The 17,290-nt window shown below is 42.0% G+C and overlaps 1 long non-coding RNA gene across 1 annotated transcript; it reads left to right on the forward strand.

Moving 5' to 3' along the window:
* The first annotated feature begins 1,075 nt into the window (after nt 1-1,075).
* Nucleotides 1,076-10,729, forward strand: LOC120323036. Its single transcript, XR_005563096.1, has 3 exons — nt 1,076-1,867; nt 4,577-4,677; nt 9,021-10,729. It is a non-coding gene; the product is annotated as an uncharacterized LOC120323036 (long non-coding RNA).
* The last annotated feature ends 6,561 nt before the right edge of the window (nt 10,730-17,290 follow it).

A 17,290-nucleotide genomic window follows, 5' to 3' on the forward strand; every position in this document is an offset into this window, starting at 1 on the left:
AAATACATTTAGTTTCTTTTGAAAATATTTCCAGTTGTGCTTTCCAGTTTCTAAACAACTCCATTAAAGGACTTTCCTGATCAGGTCAGAAGAAACGCACTGGGAAAAAAACCCACTGTGAATGTGGAGTGGAAATGGGAAAGATGAAGGTACACAACATCAGTTTGAGATGTTGAGATCAAGTGTCTGTTTTGTGTTTGGATAGGTATTTTAAATAAATCATTTCACGTGTACAGCCAAACTTTGCAACATCCCCTCGGTGGTGAAAAGCTCAAGTCTGCTTTAGTAAGGAAGCTCTGTTTTAGAGGTCTTTTCCTCCAAAACTCGTTTCTTCTCTTTGGATGTACTGACTTGCAGGGCACGATTTACAACATTATCTTTGCAAGCATTTTTAGGAGGGAAAAGTTCAGATATTTGGGGCTGCAGACAGAGAGGTGCTAATCTGAATTTTTCACTTGCAGCTCCCAGGTATTTTTACCCTTAAAGGAAATGGCCATGGGAAGTTTGGGCAAACACAGCTGTTTCTTATATAGGTTATTTAATGGGTTTGATTTTTAATTTCTTATGATGCTGTGGGCTAAGTGATACAGGCACTCTTAAAAATAAAATAATAATGATAATTGCAAGTGTTGGGGAGTATATTTTGGAGGAGGGGACTGCAGAAATGCCTTTAAGGAGTAAAAAAGAGTTATTTAACTCTGTGCTAGGATTTTGCTCCTGTAGTCTTTTAGTGAGGCGTATGTGGTTTTGAATATGCCTTTGAGGACTCATGCACAGTAAGAGAGTATGATCAAATCACTTAGGGGTTGATATGGCTTTTTCTGTGGATTATCTGGATGTGGCTGCAATAACAGTGTTGTTTTCCTCTGGCCAATCAGTGCTGTGTGCTGCCACGAAATTCCTGCACACTTAAACTTTATTGCAAATTTAAATTACTTACATTATTTTGTTGGACAGTAATTCCCTGAAGCATTATAAACCAAATCATTAATTGCTGTTTCTAATGTGCACGATCCATTGGAAAACATTAAACAACACTCACGGTTCCCTTTATTGTTATTGCTCTTCCAGTCCCTGAGGCAGCAGATCAGATGGAAACTCCTGGGCAATCTCAGACTGGCGTTCAGTGCTCCTGACAGAGATGGCTCTGGGCTGCAGATGTTCACGGGACCATATGGCATCTGCATGTTGTCTTCGAGAATTATTACGAAATAGACTGTTTTGGAGGGGAAAGATAACCTGATCATAAATATTAATCACTGCAGCTGTAGTTTGAATGTCTGTAAAAGTGTCATAATGGAATTCCAGACTTTTCCTGTTTTCATTCACTGGTGTGTATTTTCCATACTATTTCACAAGTAAAAATCTATTTTTCAGAGGACTCTGGTAACCCTACAGATTGTCTGGACACAAGCTGAGTTTTTTCTTGACAAGACCGTCTGAACTAAGATGCATTGTACATGCAAAATGTAATTCTTGTCAGGAGATCTAAACCAGTGGCTTTCCCAGCAAAATCCTGTTGTCTTGTTTTTCCTTCAAAACACTAATAATCCCAACTGTAGAGCTGAAAACTCTGCTTTTCTGCCTGAGCTGCAGTAACACGAAGGTGTTGGTGGAAACCCTAGTGCCAACTCACGATTAGGCCTGGGTGGAATGTCTTGTTGAATTTGACTCTTTATGACCTTCTCTATTTTTTCTGCAAGTAGGTGCATTTCCAATACCTTGAGAACATTTGTTTGAACAAAGCTGGCTGTCACTGGGTCTGGTAGAGTGGCTGTGTACTGCTTGCTTAGGTGTTGCTTTCTTCCTAGGGCCCCTTGATGTCCCCGCGAGCGTCTGCTGAAGGATTACTGCCGTGGGGTCACAGGTTTGTGCTTCATGCCTCGCTGTACAGAAACCTCTCTTTTACTGGGCAGGAACTCACAGATTGTGCCAGGTTTGCATCTGAGCCCATTTCTTGTGTCCATGAGGTGCAAGAAGGAGACTAGCACTGACTGTCCAGCTTGGCTGGAGCACATCCAGTGGAGATTGGTTGTCCACAAATTTATTCCGTGAAATCATAGATCCAGTACTCCAGGTGGGATCTCCTGAGGTGGAGCAGAGGAGAATCACTTCCCATGACCTACTGACCATGCTGCTTTTGATCAGCCCAGGACACATTTGGCTTTACTTGTAGTGAGCTTCTGGGCTCTTTTGTGCTGATTTTAAACTAAGGCTTTTGGCTTAAGAACAGCTAAAAAGACTGGGGGGAGCCTTTAAATCCTTCAGTGCAGTTGATCAGATTCTCTAAATACTCTCGTCTTGATTTTCCTTTTAATTTGTGGCATGAAACGACTGTGTGCCTGCTTGTAGAGAATTGTCTGCATATTCTGCAGTGCCTCTCAGATAAACATCAGGTGTCCTGTTGGAATGATGCTCCTGGTGGCAGAGCACTTGATTGCTGTCTCATACTGAGCCTGGTAACAGCACTTACAAGGCCTTGTGCCTTCTCAGTTATGCTTTGGTAGAAGATTCCCTTAAGCACGTTTGACCTTTTCTTTTGAATTTTTTTTTCTTTTTAAGGGTGAGACTATGGGAATATTTTGGGTACTCTGGGCACGCTTGCTGTGAGGGGATTAGGAGAGATTTTAATGCTGTGTCTGTGAAGGATCTCCTGTACACTCGTAACCCAGAACAGTGAGTGCCAATAAGTTGTACAGGAAATTCTTCAGAAAATTATTTGACGTAAATGGCAGTGACCTCAGATTAAACTGCATGAATTAAGAACAGGAGCAGGGCTGAACCTGGAGAGGCTCTGTGAGTGCCTGTCCCACAGCAGTGTAGGTGTGGGAACCCATGCACTGGGCTGCACGTTTTGCAAGTGCTGCTTTAAATCACTGGTTTTCTGAAAGTGAAGCTAAAGGACTGCGTATGTAAGAATCTGGAGCTTTTTAATCAGTGCTGTTAAGAAAATCTGAAGGTATTTTAAATTACTTCAAAAGCTTTACCATGGAATAAGCAAGGTAGCAGAGCAGAATTCTTCTCTGGGAGGAGCCCAAGGGTATCCTGGGTTCTCTGTTGCAGTGCCATGAATTTTATATTGCAAATAGAAATGTGGTGACCCCGATGCAGTGGGGTGGAGAGCCCGGCCTGTGGAACAACCCTGGTGTAATGGAGATGGCTTCCCCTGAATTTTTGATATACCAGATTGCCCTGATTTTTCAGTCTAAAGCTACTACCATTTTGCCTGTTTGGTTATTAGACTTCTGCCTGTTCACATGAGCCACAATTACCACACAGGGATGACAGACCAAGGACTTTAAGCCTGATGAAACTGTATTTTAGGTTTAGCAAAGCACAAATATATTTGACACAACCCTTCCTAGGAAGATGTGGTTCAGTTTAATGGGCTTCATCTAGAGCTGGCTCAGCACCTGGTGCAATGTGAGCCCCTCACTGCAGTGCTACTGCTTTGCAATTTGCCTTCTTGTTATTTGGGTTCTTTCCCCTTGGCCTCATCCTCTCTTTGTAAGTGCTAATAACTCAGTAATTGCTGTAGCCCTGCCCAGGACCGAGTACTGATCTCTGTTTTTACTGTTAATTAAGAGAGAAAGGTAAAGTGTGTGTGTATAAACATGTTGAATATTTTATTCTTTCATTTCTGCATTGCCTTAAATTAAAATTTTTGATATGTGGAGAGCTGTGAAAGTTCAGGTGTTAGATTGTCTGCTATAGTGGGGTTATACTGAGACACCATCAGAATGCTGAATACATGCAGCCTTCATCACAGATGGGCCCTGGATTCCTATTTGGGCACCCAAATATTTGTGATGGAAAAAAGTTAGCAATTTCTTGGAGTTTTCCAATTTGCCTTTTGGAATAATTAAACTTAAAAACCTGTGCAAATCCCCTCTCTTACCCTAAAAGATATGCTTGCTTTTAACAGTAGGAGTGAATTTGGAAAATTATATAGAGTTTTCTGATAATGCAAGATTTTAAAGCATGACTTAAAATCGTGATGTGGAATATTGAAATGATGAATATCTGAAGGATACACAGATTCCAAACTGCTTCTCTATTCCTCCTTCTCTGTAACTCCACTGCTTAAACTGCAAAAGGCTCCCTCTGTGATAAGCAGAACTATCAGAGGGTAAAGTTTGAGGAGGATCCTCCTGGTTCAAGTCAGATATTCTGTGAATAAAAACTTGCCCTAAGGAATTGTCACTTCTTTGGGGAATTTTCTGGCAGTCTCCAAGCTTGCTTAGTGGAGAGGAATTTATTGGAAACTTTCAGATGGCTACAAGTGCAGGTTTCTGGGATGAAAACCCTGCAATCCTTGCCCTGGTGACAGTTCCAGGGAGCACTGGTGATATCAGCTCATCTGTTGAACCCTGATGGTTGAGTAGGGCGAGACAAACACAGAGCTTGCTGGAATTGCCAGTTTCCAACTAGTGTTCCCACGAGAATATGCTGGAATAAATGAAACTGGAACTTCTGGAATAAATTAAATTTATGCATAAACAGTTGTGTTTGGAGTTGGATGAGGGGAAAGAATAGGGCTTAAAAGTTCAATAATCTTTTTCCTCTAATCCTGCAGGCTTGCTCCACTGTTAAGGATTCCTTGGAGGCCGCTGGAAAGTGGTGTCATTGTACAACTGTGGAGTATGAGAGGGTGAGATGGGATGTGTTCATTAACACGTGAGTTTGTGTTCATTACCAATGTTCATTGTGATGGGGAGTGCAGATTCTGCAGAAGCACCTTCAGACAGTTTTTGAAAGGGAGAGCCAGCAGCTGGTAGTGTAGCAAAGTTGGGTAATAGACTGCGAGGTTCCTTCTGCCTGTTCCGAGCAGTTACTGTAGATTCATATCATTTAGCAGCTCTTCCCTGACACTCTGGAATTTCCCTCTCAGATATTTTCATTTTAGTGCAATATCTTCAGGAACTTGGTGTTTTCAGTCTGGTCAGTTTTTTGGTACAAATCAGGATGCAATTTTGTAACTTAGGTAACTGGATTTTTCTTAGTAACTAACTCTAAATCAAATGTACACATAGAAGCAATTGCAACAGGAGAGCAAAGGCAGAGATCGCAGAGCAAACCAAGCAGTGAATTTTGGTTCAGTAAAGGATTTCCCAGATTGGTTCAGGAATCTTTTGTACCATCCCACACTCCTATTTAATGAGATTGGACTACATTTGAAACAAAAACTGAGTTTACATTCAAATCATTATAAACTTTGGGGAAAGGAAAGGAAGGAAGTATTGATATTATGTAATATTTTGTTATCTCTTTGATTTTGACATTTCCTGGAGCCGAGTGAGCTAAAGCACAAGGGATGTAAATGAATCCATCACATTTGCAAATGAAACTCAGTGCAGAGTAATTCAATGTAAGAGCTCAGCCCATCTCCCTGTGTGCCTCAAAGTACCTCTAAGGACGACTTGGTGGTCATCTCCCATTATAAAGGTGATCAATAGGAATGAAAATGGCAATTCAGTTGGGGAGGCCCAGTGTAACTGCTGGACTCATTTCAACTCCCAAGTTATCCAGCCCCCCAAGCAGAGTGAGACTGAACAGGCACTCAAACACTCGAAGGGAAGAACAGGCTTAGGAGCAAAGCTGAGTGTGTTGAAATGGTAAGATCAAGGAGCTGTTGTGAGAAGAATGATGCAGTAGCAGGCAGCACCCAGCACCTCCCATGTGGATGTAACTGCACTGAAAAAGGCTGGATGTGAGCCAGTATTATTACTGGAGAGCTGAGAGACATAACAAGAAAAATGTCATCTTCTTTTAGTCTGTAGCTGGTCCTAGTAATTGGCCTAATAATGTCATCCTGCAGTTATTTATATGCAGCAGTGTGTCCTGGGATCGATTCCATTTGTTTGTGTGCTGTAGAGACAAAGACAAGAGAGAACCTGTATGCATCTTGATGCATACTGTATGACTCTGGTTCTCAGCCTCCAAATTCTTCTCATTTTCCTCATCTTTTATAGGAGCAAGAAATAAGAACAGATGTATTTCTTCCCATAGTTTTAAATTTTGAGGTTTCAGCCTTCTGATGTTCCATCTGCTTGTTGCCACGAACTGTGGGAGCAGTGCATTTCCTTGACACTCCTTCATGTATTCTAAAAAGAGGGAGATGTTAAGAAAACTTAATAATTGAAAAATGTATAGCACAAAGAAGATGTATCTCCCCTCCAAATCCCAAGGCTGGGTGTTTGGATACCCCTGTATCTGACTGGGGGGATGGCTGACTGCTGTGCTCACTGTTAATAGAAGACATCACTCTCAAATAGGCATGTGGGAAAGAGGATACAAAGACTGACTGTGCACCTGACTTCAGGAAGATGTGCTTCGTAAGAGGCTTTCCAAGGCCCATTCCAAGTGTTTATGGCATCACATATTCTGAAAGAGCATCCTAAATACCTGGTGGTCTTTTCTAGCTGTTACTTTGTGAGAAGCAGTCGGCAATAGCGTGTGGAAGTCCCAGTATCAGAGGAAATGCAGTTAAAATGAGGTATTAGGTGCAGGAGCTGACTTTGTATGAGAATTGTGGGCTTTCTGCTTGCAGCTCCTTTCAGGCTTTTGCTTACCTTTGTCACCATATCTGGTGGGGAAGGACTGGCTGAAATGAAAGGCAGAGGAGCAGGAGGGTCACAACCTGAACATCTCATACCAGAAATACAGTGTTTAACCACTCAAACTGCCTTTTGGTGCAGGTTCTGCTGCACAGGGTGCTCTACCAGTGTGGAATAAATCACTGCCTTCAAGCAGTCTGGTCAAAGAGCCTAATCCCAGTTCCATCAAACTCCATCCATCCACTTTGTACCAGATCCTTTCAGACAAGGCAGAACTTGAGTAGGTGATTATTTACTGCTTTACCAAATAATTGATATTACAAGGTCATAGGGAAAAGCTGGTGCTTCAGCTGAGTTGGGCTTGTGAATTCAGATTTTCCAACTTCCATTTGATCACAGAATTGTTCTCCTTGAGCCACTGCCTGTGACTTCGTGTCTCAACAGAAGAACACATCTGCAGGCATGCTGGCACCGTCGTTTGTAGGTTGGACAAACACAGAGATGATTCTGTGTCTTTGCAACATGCTGGATGCTCCCATTCTGCACACATTTCGAGTGATCAGGGCTGATATAACTGATCAGTGACAGTTTGTACCCTTCCAAAAATATCTCCAGCTTAGTCATTTTATTATAAATGCTAATAATTGTAATTATCATCTGCACTTGGAAAATGTCTCTAACTCATCACATGGAAGCATCAGCAATTTATATAGGTGGGGATCTACTGAGCCCCTTATGAGTGTCTAAAAATGTACCTAAAAATAAAACTACTTTATGACCTACTTGATAACATAGCTCTACCAATAAGTAGACAAAGTTGGACTGCTGATATTTTTAAAATGTATTTTTATAGGTCAGTGAAGTAAAAGGACAGTTTTTAGTATTTTTTGCAGAAAAAGTAGCTTGGCATTGAATACCTGTGTACATTAGGTATGATAAGAGATTTTCTTTAATCATTTTAGTATGTACAATGTATAAATTGTTCAAGAAAACATATCTAATAATACAGTATATATGTCTATAATTTATATAATCATATGTAGTACACATAACACAATTTGTTTTAATATATAAAAGTTAAGGTGAAGTATTTTTCCTACAGAAATAATCTGTAGGCAGAGTAAAGGAGGTGGAGTTTTCTGGGTGGCTGCAGCTCTGGAGGACAGACAGAGCTGTGGCTGTAGCAGAGGGGATCTTGGCCAGGTGCTTGGGCTGGTTCTCAGGTCTGGCTTTTCCTTTCTGCCTGCTGTGAGAAGAGCTGCTGCAGGGTGTGCACAACTGCAGTGCTTTCACTGCTGTCAGGATCTGATCCAGAGCCCAGGGAAATCACTGCAGTGATGGACAAGCTCCTCTGGGACATGAGCTCCCCAGGAGTGGATTTCAGTGGTCACCCTTCCCTCTGGCTGTTTCCCCAGTGATGTGAAAGGGAGTTTTGTCTGCCTCAGGACTGCTGAGCCCCAGGGGATTTCTCTCTGTTCCAGCCCAGGAACATTTCGTGTGCCTGTTGGAATCACTCTGTACTGGCAACCTGATGTACATTTTACCTTCTTCCAAAACACTAATCCTGAGTGAGGAAGGGCTGAAGGAATATAATGTCTGGGAGAATGTTGCCAACACCACTGATATTTAATGGCTCTGCCCTTGGAATTTCTTTTTAGCTAACTTTTTCCTATCACTATCATAGTGAAAATGTTAAATGTAAGAACACAGAGCTACTTCATGGATTAAAAGGCAGATCTCCCAAAACATACACAAGTAGATTTGTCTTGACAGTTTGTCTGCAGACCACCTAGTATGGATAATTTTGAGGAGACAGTTGTTTTACTGAGGACACTGTGGGTTTGCACATTTGTCTGAGACTTCCATAATCTGTAGCATTTGCTGCAAATTCGTTTGTATTTTTAAGTGTTTTAAGACAGTGCTTCTTTGTAACATCTGTTAGTATACCACCCATGGATTAATAAGCTTTGCAGAGCTGTAGAGACATAGAAGATCTCTAGAATATGTTTTCACTTGCCAAACTCCGGATTATGGAAATCATTGTCAAAGTGGTGAGTTGTGTGAGTTCATTAAGAGTTGAATTTCCAGTGCAAGTCAAAGGGGATTCAGGCTTGTAGCAATCTGAAGCTCGTTTTTTGTAAATTCCCCATCAGTACATAAAAGTTTCAGAAGCTCATAACTACTGTACACCTGGCTCATTGCTAAAATCTTTTCATGGTAAATGAGATCTGTAAAATTCCCAGTTCAGTAAAGTATTTAAGTACATACTGAAGTCAATCCTGTTTAATCCAGCAATTAAACCAATGCCAGTGAGTTTTGAGCACATACATAAAGCTAAAATATGCGCTTGGTTTCTTTGTGATGTGTTTCATTCTTTTAAAGTTTTAGTGTGACTCAAGAACAGAGCTGTGGTTTAGATTATTTTGTCTGAACAGGTTTGGTCTTTTCAATATGCTGTTCTAGAGCCTCGGGAAAACTGTCCACCCTCTCAGAAGAGGTTCTGTTAAGCTCTGATGCTGAAAAAAAGTGCTCCAGAAGTGAGAAGATCACATCTATGCCTTGTTTGGCATAAATGCTGGAACTGGAAGACCACAAAACTGGATCTGAGATGAAGCAATAGGGCGTTAATGGTGCTCATGAGTATCCCATAAGCAGGCTTTTTGAAGTTACTGAAACACTAAACTGGTAGGCAGTAAAAGAGGTACCACAATAATTCTATGTCAGGAGGTCCATCTGTTTGCCAATAACTAACTTACATTTAGTGACTTACAAATTCAGCCAGAAATGCAACTCCTGACCATCCCAGTGGTACTCTGGAGTCCTCCTCTGAACGTGGCCAGCTTGGATCAAAGGAACCCTCTCAGCTCTCAGGTAGTGGTGCTGCCCTTCAAGTCCGTGTTTAAGTTTGTGTTAGAATAAGAACACAACTGCAAGCTATTGAAATGCTGCTTTCTCCTGAATTATTTGCTAGGCCTGATTTTTAAAAGTGGGTGTTTCACTTTATCAGTGTTCCCTCGGGTAAGTGCTGCTTCCAGCTTTCTTGCCCTGTATGTTCTGGGGCTGTGTTATGTCCCTGAGCCATTTTTGTTCCATGACAGCAAAGCTGCTCCTTCACCCACCTTGGCTGCTCACAGAGATTTTGCCTGATTCTGTGGGAGCTGGCATGAAAACTTTGGTTTTGAATATTTCAATGTGTTACAAAGTACAGCAAACGATAGAAATCTCACCTAAAGAGGGGGGAGTGAAGGATAAACCTATAAAGCCAGGCTCTTCATCTTCCACTCTGCTTTTATCACAGCTGTAATGTGAGCAGTTTCAGTTAAAAGCTCCTGTCAGACAACAGTTACTGTAGGTTACAGCAGCATAAGGAACAGTCTTGGTCAAAGGCAAATCAGGAATTCCTCTAAAAAAGTGATCATTTCCTCAAAGCTCCCTTCCACTTAAAATGACCAGAGTTTGGTCTAATGAACAATAAAGAGAATTAATTCACAAGTGGTGCAACTATTAACTGATGTTGTTGAAAAGACCAAAAAGCTTTTCTGGAGGATTTCTGGAACTTAGTTTCATTGGCCACATTTCAAAATCAGGCATCTTTAAAGAGGCAAACTCTCCCTTTACCCTCCAGAACCCCACCTTGGCTGAACTGACATTTTGTATTAAGTGTAGTTGCTTCATAGTTTGCAATCTCTCAGTCCCACTGGAGTGATTCACTTGCACAGAGCACACTGGGGTAAAACAGAGCTTTGTGTGCAGCGTGAGCTCATCAAATAAATGTTATTGCAAAAATGGGAGCCCTACGAAGCGTTTGTCAGGTGTGTCCTGCTGCCTTCAGAGTGAAGGGAATGTAGTTTGCAGTTTGAGTATTAAAATTTCTCCATAGCACTCCAGAGCTATTAAACCAGTCCTCTTGAGGAAGTTCTGTGCCCCTTTGCCTGGCAGGAGTATTTCTGCGTTCCCCTATCTCTCGTCTGACCATTCTGTCCAGCAAAACATTGTCTGCCCAAAAGCTGGCTATACAGAGCAACCACATTTCAAAATCCCAATATGGAAAGAAGTCTCCCTTTCAGTCCACCCCTCAATTTTCCCTCACAAGGGGCCCATCCCCATTTTCCAGCTTTCCCGTTCTCAGATCTTCACTCCTCATTTTCGGAACACGTGCTTTGCTCGTGTACCTCCAGGATTCTCCTGCAGCTCTGTATCTCCAGGATTCTCCTGCAGCTCTGTACCTCCAGGATTCTCCTGCAGCTCTGTACCTCCAGGATTCTCCTGCAGCTCTGTACCTCCAGGATTCTCCTGCAGCTCTGTACCTCCAGGATTCTCCTGCAGCTCTGTACCTCCAGGATTCTCCTGCAGCTCTGTACCTCCAGGATTCTCCTGCAGCTCTGTACCTCCAGGATTCCCCAGCATCTCCACAGCACAGCTGCCAGTCGCTGAGCCCCAGGTCCCCTCTCATCTCCTGCTGTATTGCAGATGCTTCTGGTGGTGGGATTTTATCACTCTTCCTTTAAGCACTTACATTGTTTTAATATGACCACTTGAGCACTCAAAGAAGTATAACTTATTGTATGTGTTGCAATTAGCTGCTTGCTTTATTTTCCCTGTTTTCTAAAGAACAGTAAAGAAAACACGGAACAATTCAAGGTCACGGAAGATTTACCTCTGCTTTCTGTAGCACTCTGAAAATATTTATTTAGGTATCTTAGGCTAGGGATTGCAGAGGAGCTAAAAAGTTGGGCCTCTGCTGAAGCATGCACTGCAATGCAATAGGAGCTGAGTGCTGAAGTCCCTGAGAGGCTCTGGAATTCTGAGCAGTGTGAAACTGTGTTAAATAGTTGTCTTTGATATAACCGGAGTGATATGAAGGATTGGTTTTAGCTCTGAGCAGACAGCAACTGAATTTGGTGAGAGATTTAAGTACTGTTGATAATATATTGTCTGTGTTAAGGCACTCCTTAAAAATGGACATACAGAGATTTTGGCCTGGTAGTCATATGCTGACCACAAGCTTTGGGAAATGATCTCTGAATGTCACGTTCAGCAAGGTCCTTTTGCAATGCTGGGGCTCAAATTACCTGTTGTAATCAAATTGCCTGAACAATTGAAAGTGCTTTAAAATAACTTAAAATGTATAAATATAATTTTCTGACATTTGGGCTTAAATAAGAGCTCCCTTGCATGACAAGTTTCATTCTGGAGTGAATTTTTACTGCCGAGTTATAAACCCCTGGAGTAGCAGTTTCTAATAAAAATTCTACCAGACTTGTAATGATAACAGCACGAATAGTGCTGCTGTAATAAAGAGAAAAAGGGAATCATCAGACTCACAGCTTAAATTATTTTTTTTTATATAGTAGGCCTTTGAGAGAGGATCCAATGCTGATGATATTCATGGAGTACTGCTAAGAGTTATAAAATTGTTGACAAATATATGGTCCTTTTACAGAATACCAAAAAAAAGAAATATTTTTCATTTGGCAATTCAAGAGTTGCTGGTGACAAAGGAGCCAGTGAACATTAAGTCTTGAAATTATTTATTATGAACACCACATCTCACAAAAAAAAAGCACATGAGCAATATTAGAAAGCATCTGAGTGGAAAAAATGATTATTTTGTTATTCAGTGCCTGCGTTGCAGGACATTTTTCATGTTAGTTATCTGTGGCACTACACACTGTTGGGAGAAACTGTTTTTTCTCTGTTGAAAAGTTGTTTACAGGGCACAATCCTAAGTTGAGGAAACTGAGTTGGAATGGTGTTGAATAGGCTTAGGCAGATATGTTGAAGCTGTGATGGAGGAACAGGGGAGAAATGCTGTGGTCACAGATGTTCAAAGGCAGGCAGTTGGTGGGGTGTGGGTGTGAGGAGGTCCCAGGGGTGTCTCAAGTGACACACGGGAGCATTAGAAGGCACTGCCTGAAGCAGCAGTTACACCCTGGGGGGAAGCTGCTGGCTGGGAGGCTCTTTTAGTACCCTTGGAAGTTATCTACAGCACTCAGATTTCACTGTGACAGGTTTCTCAAAGCCCATCACAAACAGAACATAGGCTTCCTTGGATCTGGTTGTTTGGGAAATTGATAGAAGGCAGCACAGCCGTTTAACTGTTGAAATGACATCCTAAAGACAGGCTTGGGAAACAAACCTCCTGCTGTTTCTAGAGAAAATGATGCTGGGAATTTGCCCAACTTTTTCTGAAGTTAGGGCATAAAATCTTTTTAGGTGCTTATTTTTGAATGCTTCAAAAAACCAACCTGACATAACACCTGCACATTTCCGTTTGGGTTCTCTTTTTTCATTTTTCCATTTGTTGTGGGTACCTCAACCACAGAAATTATATAACCAAACCTGTTCGTTCTGTCTGCCTAGGCAGGTGTGTGTGTCTGAGCTGCATAGAATCTGGACAAGGATTTAAAGTGAAAATTTGTTGTCTTCTGTGACTAATTCTACTCTTAAAAGACTATTGACACTACTGGCTGTTTTTTATTAGGTATTTTCTGTTTGCAGGAGCGCTGTGTAATGTATTCAGGCAGGTAATGACCTATTGTACTGCTGCAGCTTCTAATAAATTCCCAGAATCCAACACTTGCTTGGTTTGGAGGTCCTGCTCCTTATGATAATGCCCTGTCTGTCTTCAGGTGTCTGCAGGGTAGCAGAAGTACTCTGAGTAACCCTGGCGAAAAACATTGAGCCAAGTGCTTGGTGCTTGTGGGGGTTGGCTGGATGTTGGTTTCTAGCCAGGCCAGTAGCTGAAAGGCATTAACGTTCAGAATCGATGGTTTCCTGCAATGAAAATAAAGAGCAGGTTTGTTAATGGGCAAAATCAACCTTATTTTAATTACAACAGCTCTGGCTGCCAATGTGGTTTAATTTTTTTTAGTTAAAATATTCTCCCTGGGTATGCCAGGTCCATTCCCTTCTCTGTCCTATCCCATTTCCTGAGTTAGATCCAGTATATCACAGAACCCGTGGGAGTGTTGTTTATGAAATGAGTGAGCTGTGAGGCAGAGACCACAGTGAGGGGGAAATGTAAGGGCAGGGCTGAGCCAAGGTTTTGGCTGAGGGGGACACACCTGATCTGGGCCTAAAACACAGAGGAGCATTGTATCCAAGTATACAGGAACAGAGACTAATGATGTTTAAACCTTTTTGTACATTATAGACATCTGAATTTAAGGTCTGCTGTTGAACTCAATTTATGTATATATTTATTTGATGTATTAACTCTGGGTAATTTCCTAGGAAAGGGAAAAAATAGGGCTTTGAAAATCAAGGCTAAATCTTTGACAAAGGTGTCCTTGGAACTATTTTCTAATACTGGAAAAGGGGGACACTTTACAGAGTATCTGCAAGCTGTTACAAATTTCCATGAAGTATAGTTGGGTGGGGGTTTATGTTGGAATTTTTCTTGCAGCACATGCTCATTTGGCAGTTTGCAACTCTGCTAATAACTCTCCCAGTGTATCTGGTATTAATACTCTGTCTATAAAAGTGAAATAATAATCTTGTTACGTCTTGGTCTTCTCTAAGGATTGCCCAAATACATTTCTGCTGAAATGCCCCTGAGCTTTATTTCCTCCCTGGCACGATTCTCAAGACGTCCACGTGTGGCAGCACGGTGGGGACACTGAGATGGAACATCCATTTCTGGGCTGCCAGGAAGCTCATTCCATCCATCATCCCCCTGTAACAAACACACAAAACCAGTGTCAAAACAACTGATGAGGGATGTTTGCTTGAAGAATGAAAAGGGTAAATATAGAGAAAAAGACACCTGGTGAGGAGTAGCCTTGGAATATCTGGCCCCATACCTGAGGACGGGGCTGGATGTCCTGTCCCCCCTCAGCATGTGACAGGGAGGACTGGCCCCAGGAGCATGTGGGGCATTCTGGGCAGTATCATGTGCTTGTACAAAGCTTTGAGACAGCTCAGTCTGAGTCTTCAGCCTTGAAGCTTGGAAGTGCTCATCCTCCCATGCAGAAGGAGGAAGACTTAAGGGGCAGCCTAGCATCCCATCTAGGCTGCCTGCATGAGTGCTGGTGCCTGACACCCTGAAGTAGGCAGTCTGGGATAATGTGTGTTAGCAGACTGCTCCTCCTGAATGACAGATTTGCAACCCACTGGAAATCCTCATGCAGGAATGTTTCTCCTTCTAAAGTTCGTTAGTGGTAGAACTATTTGTAGAAACTTGCACTTAATCAGCTCATAGCAAGTTCCAGAGGAAAGTTACTCCATCTTATGCCTGGCTTGCACCCAAATAAATGCCAAGAAAACCTGCTTCCTTCTGCAATGGAAGGAGCACGCGGAGTCGATTCCTAGTGCAGTAAGAGAATGCAATTTAACACAAACACTTAACCATAGCTCCAGTCCTGAAATCTTCCACTTCTCTTGCAGCAATTAAAGAGGTGATGAAAAGGAGGGAAAACCCATCAGTTTTTCATGGGAAGGTCACATCAAATGCATATGTGCACTCTGCCCAGCAAATTCTTGTCTCTGAAAGTGCTGCTGCGTGTGGAGCTCTCCTCTCCTCTTGCAAGACTTAGATCTAGCATACCAGCAAAATTCATTCCAGGCCACCCTCAGAGGTAATGATATGCGTAGTATTTCAATTTGAGAACGCACAAATGACCTCCAAAAAGTGAGAAACCAACTAATTAAAACCAAAAGTTGGATTCTCACCCCGTGTTTGCAACTGAGACTGCAAATGAGGAGGAGTATTTCAGGGTCAGACTCTGGTCAGTCATACAGACCTTGACTGTATGAGAGCAGCAGCTGTGAAACAGGGAGGGGAATTGCCCTTTGGTGGTTTAGAGAGGTAATGTGGAAAATGAGGGGTAACTGATAGGCCAATTTCTATTGGTTTTTTTCTCTCTAGATGCTAATCCTGCAGCTCTTTACTCACGTGAGTACTAGAAGGAGATGGTATGTTGTGAGTCAGACATCAAATAGCTGTTTCTTTAGGCCTGCCGTGACTTCTCTGAGCATGACCTTGAACCAGTCAGCCAAGTTCAGCTCCCTGAGTTGGTCCTCACTTCCCTAATTGTCAGTAAAGGATAGGAAGGAACTATGTCCATTTTCCTGGCTGCTGCAGTGCAGACTGCCTGATGTCCAATGTGCAGTTTAGATCCCTCCAGTTCTAGCAGGATCTGTGTATCCAAGGAGTATTTCCAGCAGTTTCCAAGTATTTAACAGTATTTGTTTTTCTAGAAGATGAGATTTAAGGGAAGGCAACAACTCCAGCTCTGGATTTTTCCTCCAGTCTGACTTTTCATAGGCAGACTAAGCCAAGGTTTAAGTCAATTTATCTGGCTTTCAGCTGGCAGGGAGGTTATAACCCCCACTCAGTGAATTTTACATTTATTACACTGAATTTCATCTGTCATTGTTTTAGCCCAGTCAAGTCTGATCCATGTTATTCCACAGTTGTTCACAGTGATGCTTTATTTACCTGGATGCTTTATTTATCTGGAGCAACTTAGTATCAACAAACTCTGTTTTTCACATACTTTTTTGAAACTTTTGTAAACTTTTATGAAAGTTTTGAAGAACCCAGATATCAGTATGTGTCCTTTTGGGGAACTCCTGGTGATTTTCCTGGCTGCAAGAAATGGCCAGTTCCTGCTCAGTTTTCTGTCTTTTGACCAATTATGTATCCATCTGAGACCTCTGATTCTATTCTGATTATATGGCTGCTTAATTTCCTCAAAAGCTGCTGCTGGGGGACCTCGCTCAGTGCAGTAGAAAGTTGATTTCCTTTCTCTTCTTGCCTTGTCCAGGGAATTTCAGTTGGGCTGTGAAGCTTGACTTCCATCTGTGAAGCATTTTCCCCAAATGTTACATTTGTTCTTTGCGTTTGCCTTGGAGAGTCTTTAGGCTTATTAGTCCACATTTTCCCTGTTTTTTCCAGGTATCATATTGTCACTTACAGCACCAGGGTGATGTTGATCAAGAGGCTACGTATCATAACTGAGAGCCAGAGACATTTAATTCTTAAATTTTTCAGAACTCCTGCCTTAAATCCTCTTCTCCAATGATTCGTTGGTTTTGCCTTAATCTGTCTTTATAACATCTTTTATTCACAATTCAGTCTTGGAAAGATCCTGAGATACCCTAAAACATGGTTCTGGCCTTCAACCTGTGCTGTTTGCAGCTGTTCTGTGTGATGTCCATCACAGACAGAGGAGCCACAGCGACCTTGGTCAATACTTGCAGCTTTAATATGGGATGTTTCTGCACTTCCCTGGGGGCTGGGTGTGATGGAATGGAGCTGACAATCATCCCAGTGAGCTGCTCCTTTCTGACCTACATTTGGTCCAAGTCCTGTACAAATGCTGCATTATATAAACGAGACACGTGCCTGTCTCTGCAGGTGTGAGAGGGGCAAGTGTAGAACCTCACCTCGTGTGAACAGATGCTCAGAATATACAGCTCAGCCCTTCATAACCTCCTGTTAGTGTTAACCTGTGGCAGCCAAGATCATGTTTTAGTAAAACTTGGCTGTAATTTCAGTTGACTCAAAAAAACCCCCCAAATTAAATAACTTCATGGAGTAGGTAGAGACTTAATTTACAGCTCTGGTGCTTTCATAACGGGATATTCCGTTGGGGGGAAAAAAAGATATTAATCTCGTTGAATCTTTCATGTGTGAATAGCGTTTAAATAATTGATAAAGCCTGTCCTTTTTTGTTGACTTACTATTTCTTTCCCCGGTTTTGTACCTTACACTGAAGGAAGCGACA

Source organism: Pipra filicauda, unplaced genomic scaffold, assembly GCF_003945595.2.
Source record: "Pipra filicauda isolate LSUMZ 115617 unplaced genomic scaffold, ASM394559v2 scaffold186_size1760508_pilon, whole genome shotgun sequence".
Classification (NCBI taxonomy): domain Eukaryota; kingdom Metazoa; phylum Chordata; class Aves; order Passeriformes; family Pipridae; genus Pipra; species Pipra filicauda.